The 16,823-nt window shown below is 48.6% G+C and overlaps 1 protein-coding gene across 7 annotated transcripts in view; it reads right to left on the bottom strand.

Moving 5' to 3' along the window:
- Positions 1–16,823, bottom strand: part of TASOR2 (transcription activation suppressor family member 2) — a 1,665,218-nt gene that overhangs the window by 350,467 nt on the left and 1,297,928 nt on the right. The window lies entirely within an intron of this gene.

The raw sequence follows: 16,823 nt of genomic DNA, 5'->3' as shown, positions 1-16,823 counted from the left end.
CAGCCCACCCTGCCACTGCCAACCCCCCTCTGACACTGCACACCCACTCGTGCACAGCTCCACATCTCCCCAACATCGTCATACCTCCACCGACACTCCCCACTCACACCCCCTACCTCAATCCCACACTCCCTCAACCCTGACATGTCTCCCTTGAAAACCCAGCACCCCCCACAACTGCACTATCCCTCAAAGACAACCGCAGCTTTCGAACACGTCTGCCTCCCCCACATCCTCACCTACGATACTCGGACCGTAGTCCCCATCCCAGCCTCTCCCGTTCCCTCAGCTCCTACTCAAGCCCCACCCACGACCCCCCCTTCATAACTTTTTCGCTTCCCTGAAAGTAGCACGCCTCACTCTTTCTAAAACAGTTGCCTCATCCACCTCTCCCTCTGAACCTCCTACCCTCTCTCATACCCCCCTCTGGCAGCAAAACCCCCAAAATGCGGAAAGGGCGACCATCCATCTCCCTCGACTCTCCATACCTCACCACACCTCCATCGTTCCAACCTCCCATCCTTTCCCACCCCTACCATCAGTCACTCTCCTCCCCCCATCTCCACCCCCTTGTCCTTGACTTCTCACCATGTACATCTAAACACCTAGCGTCCATCAGACTCGAACTTCAAACATCTCACCCATCCCCTCTCACCACACATGCACCACCCTCCCCCTAATCCTTCCCACCACGTCCCACGCATTCCTACCACCTGCCTATTCTTCCTTCTCACAAGCGACCTAACCAACACATCCAACCATTGAATAGTACATGCACCCACTTCCTCCACCACCCCCCTCAGTCTGTCTCAACCACCCTGACGGATCCTACCACACCTTCATTCTCAGGACGAGCGTCATGAAAATGACCTCCCCTCATGAAGTCACATGCCTCCTTTTCAATGCCCGCTCCGTGACGAGAAACGGACACAGTATCTTTAACCTCCTATCCGCTGAAAATCCAGATCTCATTTTTATCAATGAAACTTGGTTCTCCGACGATTTTTTCCCAGTTGCGCACAAGGCCTTCCTCCTGACTACTCCCTTATCGCTCACAACAGACCTTCTAGAGGTTGTGGGTGGCAATCCGCTACAAACCTCATTTGTCCATCTCACTCGCTGAACCGCAAGCATGTAACACTACCTACAAATCCATCCTAGTGAAACTCTCACTACCATCAACACTCACTCACAGTTTCCTACTTATATACAGATCCTCTGGATATGACAGACATTTTGCTGATAATCTATGCGACTCAATAGCCACCATTCAGGTAAATCGCCCAACTCTCACACTTTTGGGAGATTGCAATATCTGGTTCGATATGCCCAACAACCCCCGTCCTCTGGTTGACAGTCTGGACGCACTCAACCTCTCCTGACATATCACTGGTCTAACCCACTCTGGTGGTCACACCCTTGATGCAATCTTTAGCACATACGACTGCATCTCTATCTCCAGTCCCAAAACGCTCATCTGGACAGACCACTCTGCCACCCCTTTATCTACACACCAGCCCATCCTCCCACAGCTCCCCTTGCATTTGATCTCAAATGCTGGAACAAAGTCAAAGAACTTCCCTACCTAGCCCAAGCCCTTCTACTCCGCCCACCAGCGACTTTGACCCAAGGTAGACCCTTAAACATTGAATACTTTGCCTCCTGGCTTCAAGAATGACTAATTCCTCTCACCCTCTCATGCCCCGCATCCTCATGCAAAGGACCATCGCCAAAAGGGTGCACTCGCCACCTGAAGACTTTCAAAAGTCAAAATAACTCTGAGCGCAAATGGCGAGTGTCTAAAACCGATCTCAGCAGATCTATGTTCTCCCACCACCACCGTAACTACAAATCCGAGATCCGAAAAGCCAAAAAAGCCTATTACTATAAACAAATCCTGAACTGTGGCTGCAGCAGCAAAGAACTCCACAAGATCATCTCTGAATTCGTGAAACTTTCTTGCACCTCTGCCCAAACCACCCCTACCGCAAACACTCTGCGATTCCCTCTCACTACATTACTACAACACTGCACTTGACAGGACAGAAACCCTTAACTCCAAACTCTCCGTCACCCCCCACCACAACCCTACACCTCCTGATCCCATCTCCCAGACGATCGCAATGCCAACTTTAGACTCTTTCCAACCCATCTCGAAAAACAAGTACCTTGATCTACTATCTGGCAGCAGACCATCTGGATCCCCCCCCCCCTTGACCCCTGTCCCACATTTCTTCTGAAAGAAGTGTTCCCCTTCCTTGTGCAGGAGAACATGCAAGATCCATACTAAACAAATCACTCACCTCTGGCACCTTTCCCGAGGCTTTTAAAACAACAAATGTCAAAACCCTTGTAAAAAAGGCATCCCTCGACCCCATTGACCCTAAGAATTACAGACCAATCTCCAACACCAGATTTCTCGCAAAACTCATTGATCAGGCTGCATACTCCCAGCTGAACCGCTTGGTGGAATCCTACAAACTACTCGACCCCGTGCATTCAGGCCTCAGGCCGCGCCATGGAACTGAAACCACTCTGATCTCGATCTGGGATGATCTCAAGGTCTCGGCAGACTGAGGGTTGCGCAGTGCTGATTCTCCTTGATCTGTCAGCAGCCTTCGACACCGTTTGACCTCCTCCACTCCCTAGGAATTTGTGGCTCGGCACTGAAATGGATTGCCTCCTTCCTCAACAACAGAAAACGAATCACGTTCCTCTCCCCTTTTGTCTCAATTGGTCGCGCTGTGAACACAGGAGTACCCCTAAGGCGCATGTCTCTCTGCTCCCCCTCTATTTAACATCTATCTGACCACGCTACCAGGAATCATCCATGCGAACAACCTCTCCTGTTACAACTACGCAGATGATACCCAAATTATCTTGAGAATTCTCAAAACAGGCACCAACCCACACCCGACCTTGAAGCATGCCTTAGTGATACTGACCGATGGATGACAAAAAAAAACACCTCCTTCTGAATTATATTTTGAATCCTTTTACTTTCCTCATTAGGGGGAGCGTTAGATGTGGCTAAGGGTGGCCCAGCACTCATGCGGTTAGTAGTAACTACCAGAGAAAAACGTTTTGAGATGCCCTTTCATAAAAAGGGGGTCTGTAGTTGCTGGCTTAACCGGCTTCTCAATACATGGGTTAACTGCTCTGGTTAGGTCTAGAGTTGAAAGGTACGGTATTAATCTCCTTTTATCAGATTGCAATAACGGACTATATTGACCTATCTGTTTCTTCTTGTTGAGAATGTCACCAACTGAATCCGTGTCCTCTTCCGGCTCAGGGGTGTCTATTCTGAAGTAATCAGCAGCTTTTTTAAGATCATTGCATAAAATCTGATCATCAATGAGTGAAGATATAGGATCATCCACTATGTCTGGAGATGGGACAGTATAATCCTCTGGATCAGTGCATCGGTCTTCCTCTACAAAAACCTCACCCTTCACATCTGCACCCGGTTTAATTATGGACTCCTCATAAATGTGAGTGGGTTCTATTCTAGCTGCCTTAGATGAAACAACTTCCTCCTGTACGAAATGTTGACGTTTTATAGGATGTTTATCTAAAAAGTCCATGAAGGAAGCCATTTTGTGCAGTAATTTTTCAAACCTATCCTTAGTCCAAGCAGCACAAGAAAGTGTGGCTTGCAGTGGAAAAACATCTTCCTCCTGACTTTCCCCGGCTTGTTTCTTTTTCTTTAGTGTACCCACTAAAGGAGTGGTGCGACCTCTGTATCCAGATTTAGGTGTTTCTACTATCGTCCAAACTGTCGGTTTAGGCGCATGTGATTTATGCTTTTGTGTGGGTGCAGCGATTTTCAGTGTGGAACTAGGCATACTTGGTGTGTGTTTTTGGAACTTAAATTACATGTTTTGTTTTATTAGTTTTAACAAAGCATAAATATAAACTTAACACAACATTATGTGCACATTATTGACCATCACATTCTATATATCCTACTCTCTACCTCAATGTTGCCACCCCCTTCCCTCCCACTCCTACCCCCTTCCCTCCCCCTTGCCTGCATCACGCTTTGTGCCAACTCACTCCATTCCAAGCAGTTGGGAGCCCTCTGCTCACTTGTCCAGGTCAATCCGCCCCAGCTTCTACCATGGCTGCCTCCGTGAAGAAAGTCCGTAGCAACAACTCCCATTCCATAATTCCCCCTGTAGCCCCTTCGTGACCCCTCTCCACTGCCCCCCTTCCATGCCACAGTTTCTGCGCTCCCCCATCTATACAGGTCCTTCCAACACTCCTCTATCATAGGGCCTCCGGTCGATTTCCATGCCATGGCAATTCTAGATACACGCAAGATCCTTCATTTTGATAATATGTTTCCGACCTTTTGGGCGGGAGAAGCAACCCAACAAGCGTGTTCCTGGGGAAAGCGGGTCCAATGCTACCCACCCTTTTCGTAGTCTATCCGTTACCCCCTGCCAGAACAGCCCCACGAGTGGACATGCCCAGAACATATGTAGAATCCCTGCATCTGTTGTATTACACCTGGGACATCCCTGTGCTGCCACCCCAGGAAACCTTGAGATCTGTCATATATGCTCTATGCGTCACTAGGAGCTGTATGAGCTGTAAGCGCTCATTATGGGACACCTTCTTATGATAACCTAGTATCCTCCCCCATTGTGCTTCTCTTAAAAATTATCCGAAGGTCTTCTTCTCATTTGCCCCTTTGTAACTAGAGGGGGACATGCCCATTAGACAGTAGGTGGTCATATATCCGCGATATAGTATACCTTCCCGTCGCTATGTCATAATCCATCTATCGAGTGCTTCTCCAGTAATTCACTGTATGCGGGCAACCTATGCATGATCTCTTTCTTGATAGCACTATATAGCATATATTGACCGGTGTGCATGCCCGTCCGACTTGTCAGCAATAAGAAGGGTATGAAAGCAGTATCTTGTAACAAGTCCCCTAAGGTGACCACCGCACAGACTTCCCAGTAGGTACAAATTCCCCTTCTTGCCCGAGTCGTAAAAGACATTATCGAGACCAAAGGGATTTGTGTCCCGAGACTGGGTCCTTCAGCCCCATCACTGCCAAAGCCCTGTCCCATATCTTAACCCCTAAGGCCACCAGGAGTGACCGTTGGCTGCTGCTAAGCCTCCCAAACCACAGTATCTCCTTTAAATAATAACACAGACCTGTAGATTGCATCATTCGTGTGTCCGGAGTAGGGTCCTCAGTGAGCCAGTCCACTACGAACTGCAGTTGTCCTGCTATATAATATAGATCAAACTGCGGAATCGTAATACCTCCCCTCTGCATATGGCCTACATAGCGATGACAACGCTATTCTGTTCTTGTTACGCTCACCTGGCTCCCACAGGGGCGTCGATCTGAACTGGACAGCTGCGGTCTCCACCAATGTGACGCGTAGTGCCGAGATGACGGACTAGACTGGCCCAACTAGCTTAGTTTGCTTGGCCCGTAGAAGTATTCTTCTGCAAATGGAGAAAGGGAATTAACCACCCATGGAGTTGAGCGTAAACCCCCCACCCCCGCTGTTCTCCCCACTGATCACCTTTGATGTCCCCTCTTATAGTCTCACCTTATGGTTTGGAAAGATGAGCTCTCCATCCTGCATTGAGCGCAGGGGCGCGTAGATAACCAGTTGCTTCACTGGTTCGAAGGAATTGGGGAGTTCCAGAACAATATTGACTCTGAGATTTCCGGCAAGACGCTGTAAGTATATAGTTCGTAAGAGTTCAAATGTCTGACTTTCACTCTTGTCCGATTCATTGCAGGTTGCAGCTTGACCTTAGCGAAGAGTTCCTCATGACAACCGGTAATATTCAGGTAAGGATTTGTATTATCCAACACAGTTTGATAAAATGATGTCAGCATGTAACCTGTTGCTTTCTCCCTTATTCAGGTGCTGAGAGAAAGTATGAAGTCTCGGGGAATAATGCCTCCTATGGTAAAATTAGGTAAGTCTATTGTGGTGAGGAGGTTTCCCCTTGTTTGTCCCTTTGTTTCACCTTGCAGTCCTTTTGTTCCCCTTAGGGGCCGGGGTACGGCGAGGATGCGGTGGAGGCTGTGCCGACGCGTGAAGAGGAATAGTACCGCCGGTGGTAAAATCAGGTAAGTCTATGGGGGGTAACTAATATTGCCTCTGTTTATTCCCTTGGCTCACCTTGCTGTTCTTGTGTTTCCCTTAGGTGCCTGAGTGCGACGGGAACATGCAGAAGGATGCAGTGGATAGTGAAGATGCTGCGAAGGCTGGTGAGTTCAGCGCGGCGCTGCAGCAGGCGAGGCGACGCGCATAAAATAACTTCTTTCTTCCAGCTAGAAGGCGCGGTGGATCGTGAATACAGGTAAGGATCAAAGGTATTGCTCTTGTTCTAACCTTTTCTCCTTCTTTCTCCCTTTTTCTAGGAGCTCCAGACTCGAGGCGGGCGCGATAGAAGACTGGATGCAGACTTGCAGGCACGGTGAGCGTTACACTGCTGGATGCAGAATAACACGAAGCGTGTGCTGCTCTTCGGGCGTGGTTTAAATAGCCTCCAAAGTAGTCCCAGGTAAGTATTCCTCCCCGACCCCACCCGAGTAAAAAATAGTCCCAAGGTAAAGTAGTCCCTTCCAAGCCTCTTTTGGCTTGGAGCTCTTGCAGCATGGTCTGCATCAGGTAAGTTTTAATCTATGAGCCTGGTGCCTAAGGCGCCAGGACCGACTCTCCGTATGAGCCTGGCGCCATAGACGCGAGGACTGCACCCAAATGGCCCCTAGCAGGGGTTGTTGGCCTTGCTTGGAATAACTTGATGCCTGCTTCCGGGGCTGCTGGACTTGATCTGGATCCCGGGGGTAGGCATCATGACAGCTCTGCCCATTTTGCCACAGGAAGCTTCTACAGATACCCTCCAGGGCCCTAAAAAAGGGACTTGATATGTAAAACTGAACATTCACGAAGAAGTGTAGTAGGCTAGGCAACACCACCATCTTCAGGAAAGCCGCCTTCCCCATCATAGAGAGGGGTAATTTAGTCCAGAACTTCATGGAGCCCACAATGCTCTCGAGGGCCTGTAGCGGGTTGTGTCTGTGTTCTTCCGCTGGGTCGTGGTACATGTTAACTCCCAAATATCTGAATGTACGCACCTTCCATTGTAAGGCCAGCACAGGCAAACCCTCCTTGTTCTATCCTGCACAATTCCGCTATCGGGAATACAGCTGTTTTAGCCATACTTATGGTAATCCCCGACAGCTTTGCAAAAAGTGCCAAGGCCTCCAGCATCAGCTCCATATTATCCTCAGGGTTCTGGATATATAACAGCGTGTCGATCAACTATAGTGGTATCAAATGTCTGGCCCCATCTTAGTATTCGGTCCTGAGGTACTGGGCAATTGGTTCCATGGTGAGGACATACAACAACGGTAACAGCGGGCATCCTTGCCTCATACCCTTTTCTAGTTCCCATGCCTCCGATATACATCTACCCGTTTTAACCCGTGCCATTGGCCTAGTGTAGACTAACTGCACCCCTTTGATGTACGTCTGCCCAAAGCCAAATCTGTGTAGATTGGTATATAGACAGTCCCACCTTACTGAATGAAATGCTTTCACTGCGTCTGGCGTAGCTATAGTACACGCCGTATCCCAGGATTCCGTCCTATCTATCCTATCTATCACGTGATGCAATCTCCTGAGGGTCCTAGCCCGTCTGCACTAGCTTGTGTATCACCTTTTTCATTCTAGTTGCTAATATAGACATCAATATCTTATTATCCTGATTAAGCAGTGAGAGGGGCCTATAAAAGCTTCATTCTGTAAAGTGTTTTACGGGGCTTGAGGAGGAGTATAATTATGCACGCTCTCAGGCTAAGTGGGAGAACCCCCACTTCGTAATTGAAGGTAGTAAGCAAGTGGGGGGCCACTACTTGTGCATATTCTTTATAGAATTCGGTAGGTAGCCCGTCCGAGCCTGGCGTCTTCTCTGTCGGCAAACCTGCGATTATATTTTGTATGTCCTCTACGGTGATGGGCACCTCTAGACTATCCCTTTCCTCCTGGGTCAGTCCCGGGAGCTCAATCTCATCAAGGTGGGTGCACGGTTCTGAGGGTTCCTCTTGGTACAGTTGTTGGTAGAAATCACAGAACGCCTCATGAACCCTGTTTTGGGTGTGACATAATTCCCCTTGTTCTATATTTAATCGAGTGCTTGGGACTTTGTTGCCCCTCTTTGTTGTGCAGCCATGCTAGTAATCACCTGGGCTTGTCCCTTTCGATGTGCTGTCTCACTGTGCATTTGGCAAAACTGTTTGCTACAGCCTCTCCCAGCAACCCATGCCTTTTTGTCTTAGTTCCCCAGTCTTGTAATTTACGTCTGGATCTTGCCCTTGGTACTGCTCCAGTCCTCTCAATCGCTCCTCGGCAGAGGCCAACTCTCTGTTGATGTTTGCTTGGACACGACTGAACCCTGCTATAGCGGCTCCTCTAACCACCACCTACAATGCCTCCCAAAAAGGTACCCACACTGGGTACATTGCCCATATTGTGCGAAACGTATTCAGTGATGCAATCTTTAATACAATCACGAAACGGAGGATCTCTGAGCAATTCACTCCTAAGCCTCCACGGGGAGGGGTCCTGGCAGGTACATATTGCCACTGTAAGCTAAGCGGGCATGATCCGACAAGGCCCTTCCTCTGTACTGGGCATGTGTAATATGGGCGTCAGTTCCTTTCCCACAAAAAGGTAATCAATCCTCGTCTGTACTGCGTGCCGTGCTGAAAAATGTGAATAATGGCTAGTGTCTGGGTGGAGAACTCTCCAGTCATCTTCCAGAGCAAACTAACCCAGGAGCGTATAATGTCCTGGCGGGCCGAGCCCGTTTAGTATATATGGTGTCGGACCTATCTAGAATTGGGTTCAGCATACAAAAGTCACCCTCCCACCCCCATACCATATTACTATCTCTATATGGGCCTAGCCGTGGATATAAAGTCTGGAAAAACGTAGCTGCACTGGGATTGGGGGCATATGTGTTTACCAGACATATGTCCACCTGTTGAAGGAGGCCTTGCACTAGCACCATCCTGCACTAATTTTCTGCTTTGATATGCGTAACCTTGAAAGATACCGGGGGCGCAATCCATATCGAGACCTTGCACGCATAAGTTGATTACGGGGAACCAAATAGCTGCCCTCTCCATTTACCCGCTAATAATGCCGGTGTCCCCCTCCCCCTTGTGATACTATAGCTAGGAATGCTGTACTGCTTATCCTTTTCAGCATACACGCTGTCAACTACCCCCCTTTTTGAACCTCCCAAAGTTCCCCAACTAGAAACAACTGCCCAGCATTGCTACCCTTGCTCATGCGTTTCTGCTTCCTGCATTCGCCCTGTGCAATCCTGCTTGCGGCTGATGCACAGCGGGTGGGCACCAAAACAAGTGCCCTCAAAAAGAAGAACATGAGGAGTGTGGGGGGTGCAGCCATGGGCACGTCCCTCTCCACCTTGTTATGAAGCATTGGTCAATACTGACCGATAATGACTCCCGACATATATAAAGTAAGACAATTACAAACATCCAGGTCCAGGTCCCCGGGGGAAGCTTGACCCCTATCAAAAAAGCCCATTGGTCTTGGGATGTTGATTTAGTTGCTGTTCCACCTGTGCACTCGGCTGTAGAGAACCAGCAGTCCAGAGTACCTTAGTCGGTCTTCGGGTTGGGTAGGGTAGGGCTTCCTTTACGTCTCCTTCGACCGTCCTCTCCTTCCTGTTCGCCGGGGCCCATCTTCTCTCCATCCCTCCATCAATCGATGCCTGCGCTTCCTCAGGAAGGTCAAAATACCAGGTCTTGTTTTTGTATATAACCTTGATCCATGCTGGGTAGATCAGCATATATTTCAATCCAGCGTGTGGAGTCTACCCTTAGCCGCTGAGAATTGCACCCTGCTCTTCTGCACTTGGAACGTGTAGTCGGGGTAAACACCAAATCAGCTGAGGCTCTCTTCAATTCTCCCCCTTGTCTTGAATGGGTCAGAATCTTCTCCATGTCCTTATAGTTCAGGACTTTAGCAATGATTGGTCTTGGGGGCGCTCCTGGAGGGGGACGCCTAGTTAGTGCCCTATGAGCCCTCTCGATCGTGTAGCCCCGTGTGACGTTCCCGGCCCAATTTCCTGGAGCAGCATGTTCTCTATGTACGCAGTCGGGTCTGCTCATTCTTCCCCTTCGGGCAGGCCGACTATACGTATATTATGTCTTCGGGCTCGTCCTTCTGCTTCCTCTAGCATGTTCTCCAGTACGAAATGGACATCCACTTGCGTGTCTCGGTGCGCACACAAATGGTCCTTTACTTGTGCCTCTAGCGTGGTGGTGCGTTATGCCAAGCTCTGGGCATCCTGTCACAGTAATCCCATGTCCATTTTCATTGCTTCCATTTGTGTCCCCAGTGAGGCTTTTAGATCCACGATGGCAAGCCTCACTTGGTTGTGCAACTCCATTGCCCCCCTCTTCTTTCTCCAGCTCCAGTTCCATGTTTCTCCTTGGTGCTTGCTGCTTGGATCTGGCAAAGCTGTCCAATGTTTGTTGGTTGGTTGATTTGCCTTAGTTTTCGCCGACTTGGGAGGCATTTGGCCTGCCTTCCTTGTTTACAGCGATCAGCAATCTCTTTTTGTGTTGGCTCACGCTGCTACAAGTGCCCTTGGCCAAGTATCATTACGGCCGCCGTTCTTGTTGGCTCAAGCAATGTTCTATAAACCCCAGTAGCTGCAGCGCCCCCGGGTGGGTCTCTCTTGTGTAATACTCTGGAAGGGGGGCAGTTTCCGGTCTTTAGGCTCCTGTAGTTTCTCAGGCGCCAGCAGTTGATTTCCTTAAGCTATTCCCCCAACTTTCCCGTTGTCGGGGCTTAACTCACAGTTCGGTGCCCAGTGCCCAACTTATAGCATCAAAGGCGTTGTTAGGCAGAATTGCATGCAGTACCCTCTGGGACCACCACACACAATTAGGACTACAGGTGTAAGCCAAACCAACCTTTGGAAAAGTCTGTACCACACAGTTTCTGGTAGCGAGCTGAGCAGCCAGGCTTATCGCAAGAGTGAATGTGAGCAGTACAAGTTATTACACAGAGGTCTTTAAATCACAGTGGTTCACTTATACTCAAGGTTTCTTGGTAAAACACTTATTAATTTATTACACAATAATTTAGAAAACATTCACTAGAAGGAGGCAACGTAATATTATAAAACAATACACTCCATTACAAAACTTTGAGACAGTTTGAGTTCCCCTGAAATAGGAGCCAAATGGCAGTTCAGTTACTTAGAAGTGAGCAGAAGGTAAGTAGAATAGATCACATATACTTGTTAGACAGTGCAAATAGTTTCAGTTCACCAGAAGAGTTCATTTCAAGTCAATAGGCAAGGCCAAAGTCAATGGGGTAGTGTTCCGGATAGGAAAGAGCAGTTCTGGTATCAAACGGTAAATTCTTTGCAAAAGTTCTCAGAAGTAGTTTAGGTGAAAAAGAATCATATTTTGGGTCACAAGCTGATTAGGCCTGCAAGTTGGGAAAGTTTCACAAACTTTCACTGCAAGAGTGGCGTTCTCTCAATCGGGTTGGCAAGTAACTTAGTATGAAGAAACAAATGCAGCTGAAGTTGTTGGTTCCCGGTAGTTCCAGCAGATCTCACTGTTCCTGATCCTCAGTCGTGGGCACAAGAGGGAGGACGTCGGGGGAACTCCTGCACTGCACCAGATCATCGGAAAACGCAAACAAATGGAGTCACTTCAGTTCCAGTAGCTGTAATTCAAGCACACAAGATGGTGTCCCTCTCCCTGGTTAATCCTAATCAGCCTTGAGAATGGTATCCAGGTGGCTTAAAAGTTGATTGGTCCCACCAACTCAAAGGAAGAAGTCGTCCTTGAAGGGGCTTCTCTGTCGAGATCAACTTGGCAATTCGGACCTGCAGCAGGGCTTGAACGGGCAAACCAACGGTCCAGGAGTTGTAGCAGCCGTCCTCTTCCAGCTCTCCTTCAGTTTTTTCGTTCCAGTGGTCGACACTGCTTTCCAGTCCAAGAGATTCGACTTTTAAACAGTTTTATCCCTTTCATTCCAGCCTAGCTGTCAATCACCCAGCAGGGTGGCTGTCCTTGCCGGACAGCCATCCAGCCAATCACTCCAGAGTGCATTTGGATCTCCTGGGAGACTAAGCACGGGGAGTTTCGGGCACCTCCCTCACTTCCTGCCCACCCCAGACACTCAGACGTCAGAGGCGGTCTTCAGTTCTGAAGCCTGCCAAAGGGATACCAACAAAGGGACCAAACCTGATTTGGAACGCAGAGACAAACAATAGAAGGACATTTCCAAAAATCAACAGTGAAAAAAACCAGGCCGGTTTAACAAAGGGGCTTAAGGCACCATTTTGAAAAATATGACTCCTGTGATTTTTAGCTACCGGTGTTCGCAAGTCTGAAAAAATCATGGTAGTTTGTTGTAAAACCACTGCCACAAGCCTTTTCAATAGGAAAGGGTAGCATTTGACTGCTACATGAGTATTTAGACACAGGGGATACTATGTAACCCCCTCCAGCACTCCATTGTAAGATGGTGTGGGCTGGGTATAGGAATTTGGAAAGACTAGTAAAGTCAATTTCACTTTACATTCTCTGGGAAACAGTAGTTTATCCCAGAGAAGGTATTTAAACCTTTGGCTAGTCTGAAAGACATCCCCGTGTCACTGCACTGAGGGTGCTGTGTAACACACATGAAAAGATGATGCCTATGGAGTTATCTAAAACTCCATAATCAAAGAACACAAGTGTAAGACACACATCAAAATACATGAAAGAGTGGGGATAAAAAAGGCTAACATTCTTTCCAGGTAAAAAATCAAGTCCTCAAAATCCAGCAAAGTTGCTGGGGATCTCTAAGGTGAAGGGAATTAGCACATTTATGAGAATTCCCCAAAACAGGCGTTAGTTATTCCGTTCATGGAATCTGCATCCCAATAGCAGTTTGCTGTGTCCGTTTTGGCTGCTTCAGTTCAAACCCTGCAGTGGTCGCACTGCAAACTTCACCCCTCCAGTACTGGTTTCACCACTCACTCCTCCAGAGGTTGCAGCCTTCAAGCCGTCTGCAGTCACTTGTCCTGGCTCCTTTAGGCCTGATGTGGCAGGGACCACTGTCTTCTATTCACCACTCGGCCCAGGTTCATTTACCACACGTCTTACTGCCACTGCTGTCGGCCAGCCTGTTACTTCCTTCTCCCCCGTGCAGGCGCTGTGTGACAGTGGTCGCTTCACAATGTCACCACACAGCCCGGGTTTACAAGATCTCCCCTCTCCTGGCCGCCATCTTCCGGCCACACAATCCTTCGATCATCTGCCACCTACCCAGTATTGCAGAGGCTGTTGACTTATGTCCACCATTCGGTCTGGATTCACTTTGATGCCTTCCGGGGCTGCTCCTCAGTGCATAACTCTCTAATGCCCTGCCTCTCAGGGCCTGCATGCAGCTGAACCCACACAGCTTCTACTTGTGCCTTTATAGTAATGCGCAGCAGCCCTTTGTTCTCGTTTCAATAGCCGGGTTATTTGGCCTGCGTTCACTGTTTTGGCCCTTCCGCAATCCGCTGTCGTCCCGTTGTGATTGGGGCGTCAGCATTACACTTCAACGCACAGGCCAGGTTCCCTTGTTTGTTGTCCCTGTCCACTGCTCTTTACTTCTGTACCCGGCACTCCGGGTGTATCCAAGCAGCTTGCCTCTGGGGGAATATTTCTGCTCCCTTCGTCTTCTCTTCGGTGGCCGGATGATCCGACCTGCCATCCACCAGCACCCTCAGGGGATTCTGTCACGGTCGGGGGAGTTCATCCAGCACTTGACTTACACTGGCCGCTGTGCCAGCATATCTTCGGAGGGCTGTGGTCGTCTCTCTCCCCTCTTCTCACAGCTGGGCGACTCTGGTCTCCGGCATCCGCCCTTTGTTTTAACAGGTCTTCCACCCTTTTCAGCCATCGCGACTCCCCATCTTCTCGTCTCTTCTTCCGCTCGGTCTGTAGGCTTGGAGAGACCTTACAGCTTTTCGCTCTCCTCTGCAGTCCCCCTCACCACGCGCCCGCCATCTTGATTTCGGGCTCCTCTGGAGGGCACTATGTTCCACGCAGCGTATCTCGCCAGCCCCTTCTCTTCTCTCCACTATTTGGCCAAGCACTCCTGGGAGGTTCATTTACAATCCCAGTCGCTTGCCTACCATTTTCACGTGGTGGAAGCTTTGTCTTTCGATCGGCTCACGTAGGATCAGGCGGGAGCTGTCTCAGAGGTAGACCTACTCCATTAGCTGCTAGCCACGCCCCCAATTAAATTTAATTAATTGTTTTTTTGTAACATGCCTAATACTGTACCGGTTTCTAAGCGCGGATCCGGGATTCAAACCTCTGTTGCTCTGCGTTGTCTTCTTTCCAAGACCAGAGCATTTCCCCTTTGCAATCCTCAGTTCAACTTGCGCCAGAACCACTTGGCGCAGGGGTTTTAGGAGCCGCCGAGCCGCACGCTGATGATGATGATACATGTTCTACTGATGCTTTTGCGCCTTTCGCCAAAAGCATTAAGGATCCAAGATCGCATTGTGTGTTTGTGTGAAACAGTATGCTTCCGCTTCCTTAGCGTCTGCGTACTGTGCACCGAGCCAGAACCCTGCATGTGTTTTATATGTTTGCCCTTGTCGACAGGGGAAGCCTCTATAACAGAGCGGGATGCCTGCTGTTCGGAGCTGGGGACTGGCACTTGGGAATCTTTAGTTTCCCTATATGACATCACCAATGAAACCGGGACTGTTCTGCTCAACCTCAGATTCCTCTGTGCCGTCGGGGTATTCCGGTGATGCCTCAGCTTGTATCACGTAGGCTGGCTGCCCAGCATTTTGATTGTTGATCCTTAAGTGTCTTCGGTTTAAAGAGCTTACATGCTCGAGATTTGGACTTCTGGTGGTCTCTCGGAAAAAGGTTACGTTTTGTTTATCCTTCCAGGGAAATTCCAGTTACACGAGGGAAAACATTTAAAAGGAGCCCTCTTCATGGGTAATGCTGCAGAAGAGCGAGCCAATATATATTAGGGGAAAATGTGTGAAGACATTCTCCTAAAATGTGTGAAATGTTTTCTTCCTACTGTGTAGGCAGAAGTCTGAAGAGTTGTAGGCCGTCACTGATGCTCCGGAATCCTTTAGAACTGCAAAGTTGTTGTCGAATGTCAGCAGGTACCGTTGAGCGTGCTCGCTTACAAAAGCGAATTGAAGTATAATATATACTAATAGTAAACTTTAAATGCTCCATCACGAGCAACAAACTCCAAAAAACTAGAACTCTGAGAAATGCGACCAAAGCGATGGTGTAAAAAAAAGCAATATGAGGACTCGACGTGTGAAGGATCATGGGTACAGTAGACATCAGAGTAGGTATAGTATTACAAACACGGCCTGTCGATGTCCCTTTTCAAAATCGAAAAGAAATCATGAAATACCCTGCACCAGCCACCGGATGTCGGCCTATGGAAAGCATGTGATTCTTAGCATATCCACAAGTCTCAGAAACAAATATACATTCACGATAGGTTCATAAATGCATTCAAATGACTTATTGAACAAAAGAGGTAAGTAAATAAAATGCAGTAAATGATGGAACCAGATCCCAACTGAATTCGCCAACCTAAGCAGTCCAATTCCAATGGTGCCTTCTGTCCAAAAAGTCACAGGAGGCATAATGCTTTGCTTCTCCCCAGAATGGAGTCAATGAAGTTAAGTTCTAATTTACTTGTGTTGGTGATGGATCAAAGAAGATATTCAACAAAGTTAACTAAGTTAAGTGATTGAGTTCTTATCTTTCAGAAAATACTACCACGGTTCGAAAACTAAGGCAGGAAACAAAAGGGACTTGTTCCAAATGTTATCCTATGGAGGACGTGCGGAAACAGATGCACTGCGTTTACTTAACCCCCTGACTCAAATCTTCCCAGATAACTTCAGGGTCTGCTGGGGGGTTCCCAAGGACATAATTACTTGACGCCGGGATGCCAAAGTTCGTCGGGAAAGCAACTCGTACCACAAGCCAGTGACTACCAGAGTTTGGGTGCAAGTAAGGTGGTCATAAGGTAGACCACGAGAGAGCTGGTCATTCTACCGGGTGGTCCAAAGACACTTCCGAAGGCTCAGGGCAGCTGGATCCTCGAAAGGCGTCAAGACTAGTTGGTCCCACTAATTTAAGGGCTGATAAATTGCTCAGGGTCTTCGGAGATCAGGTGGTCCAACAGGGCTTTCACCCAGTGGCGAAGCTGTGCATTACTAAATCTCTCTCCCTCTGACAAACCAAACAACTGTTGACATTCCTCAAAGGTGAGCGGGACCAATCTTTAAAAACTTGCCTGAGTTTCCTTAGGCCCCTAGTTCAGGCAGAAAATGCCATGCAGGCGTGGTGAAAACTCAGATCATGCATTTGTGTCTCATTGGGCCTTTGCTCTGTACTTTGCCTTTTCTGCATTCAAATAAGCATCTTGTATTTTCTGTATCAGTACTCTCAAAAGATTGAAATTGTCGTTGGCGCATTTGCCTGAACGCCCTGCGGTCCCCACCTGCTTTGGGTTGACTCACTGGTACTCTCCAGTGTCACCGGTCCTGCCGACACTTCTTCACCGTGGCCCTAGCCGTTGGCCTTCCACTCAGGATACTTCAGATGGCCTTTCCGGCTACCTTTGCGGATCCGCGGTCACACGCTTGCTTCCCCTCAGGTCCCGGTCTGAAAAATGCTGTTTCATCGAGCTGCTGAGCACTAAGGGACTCCTTTGCGGCTTCAGGCGTCTCCACAACAC

The sequence above is a fragment of the Ambystoma mexicanum genome, chromosome 12 (assembly GCF_040938575.1).
Source record: "Ambystoma mexicanum isolate Mex_15411 chromosome 12, UKY_AmexF1_1, whole genome shotgun sequence".
Lineage (NCBI taxonomy): Eukaryota > Metazoa > Chordata > Amphibia > Caudata > Ambystomatidae > Ambystoma > Ambystoma mexicanum.
This window is presented reverse-complemented; position numbering and strand designations above follow the sequence as displayed.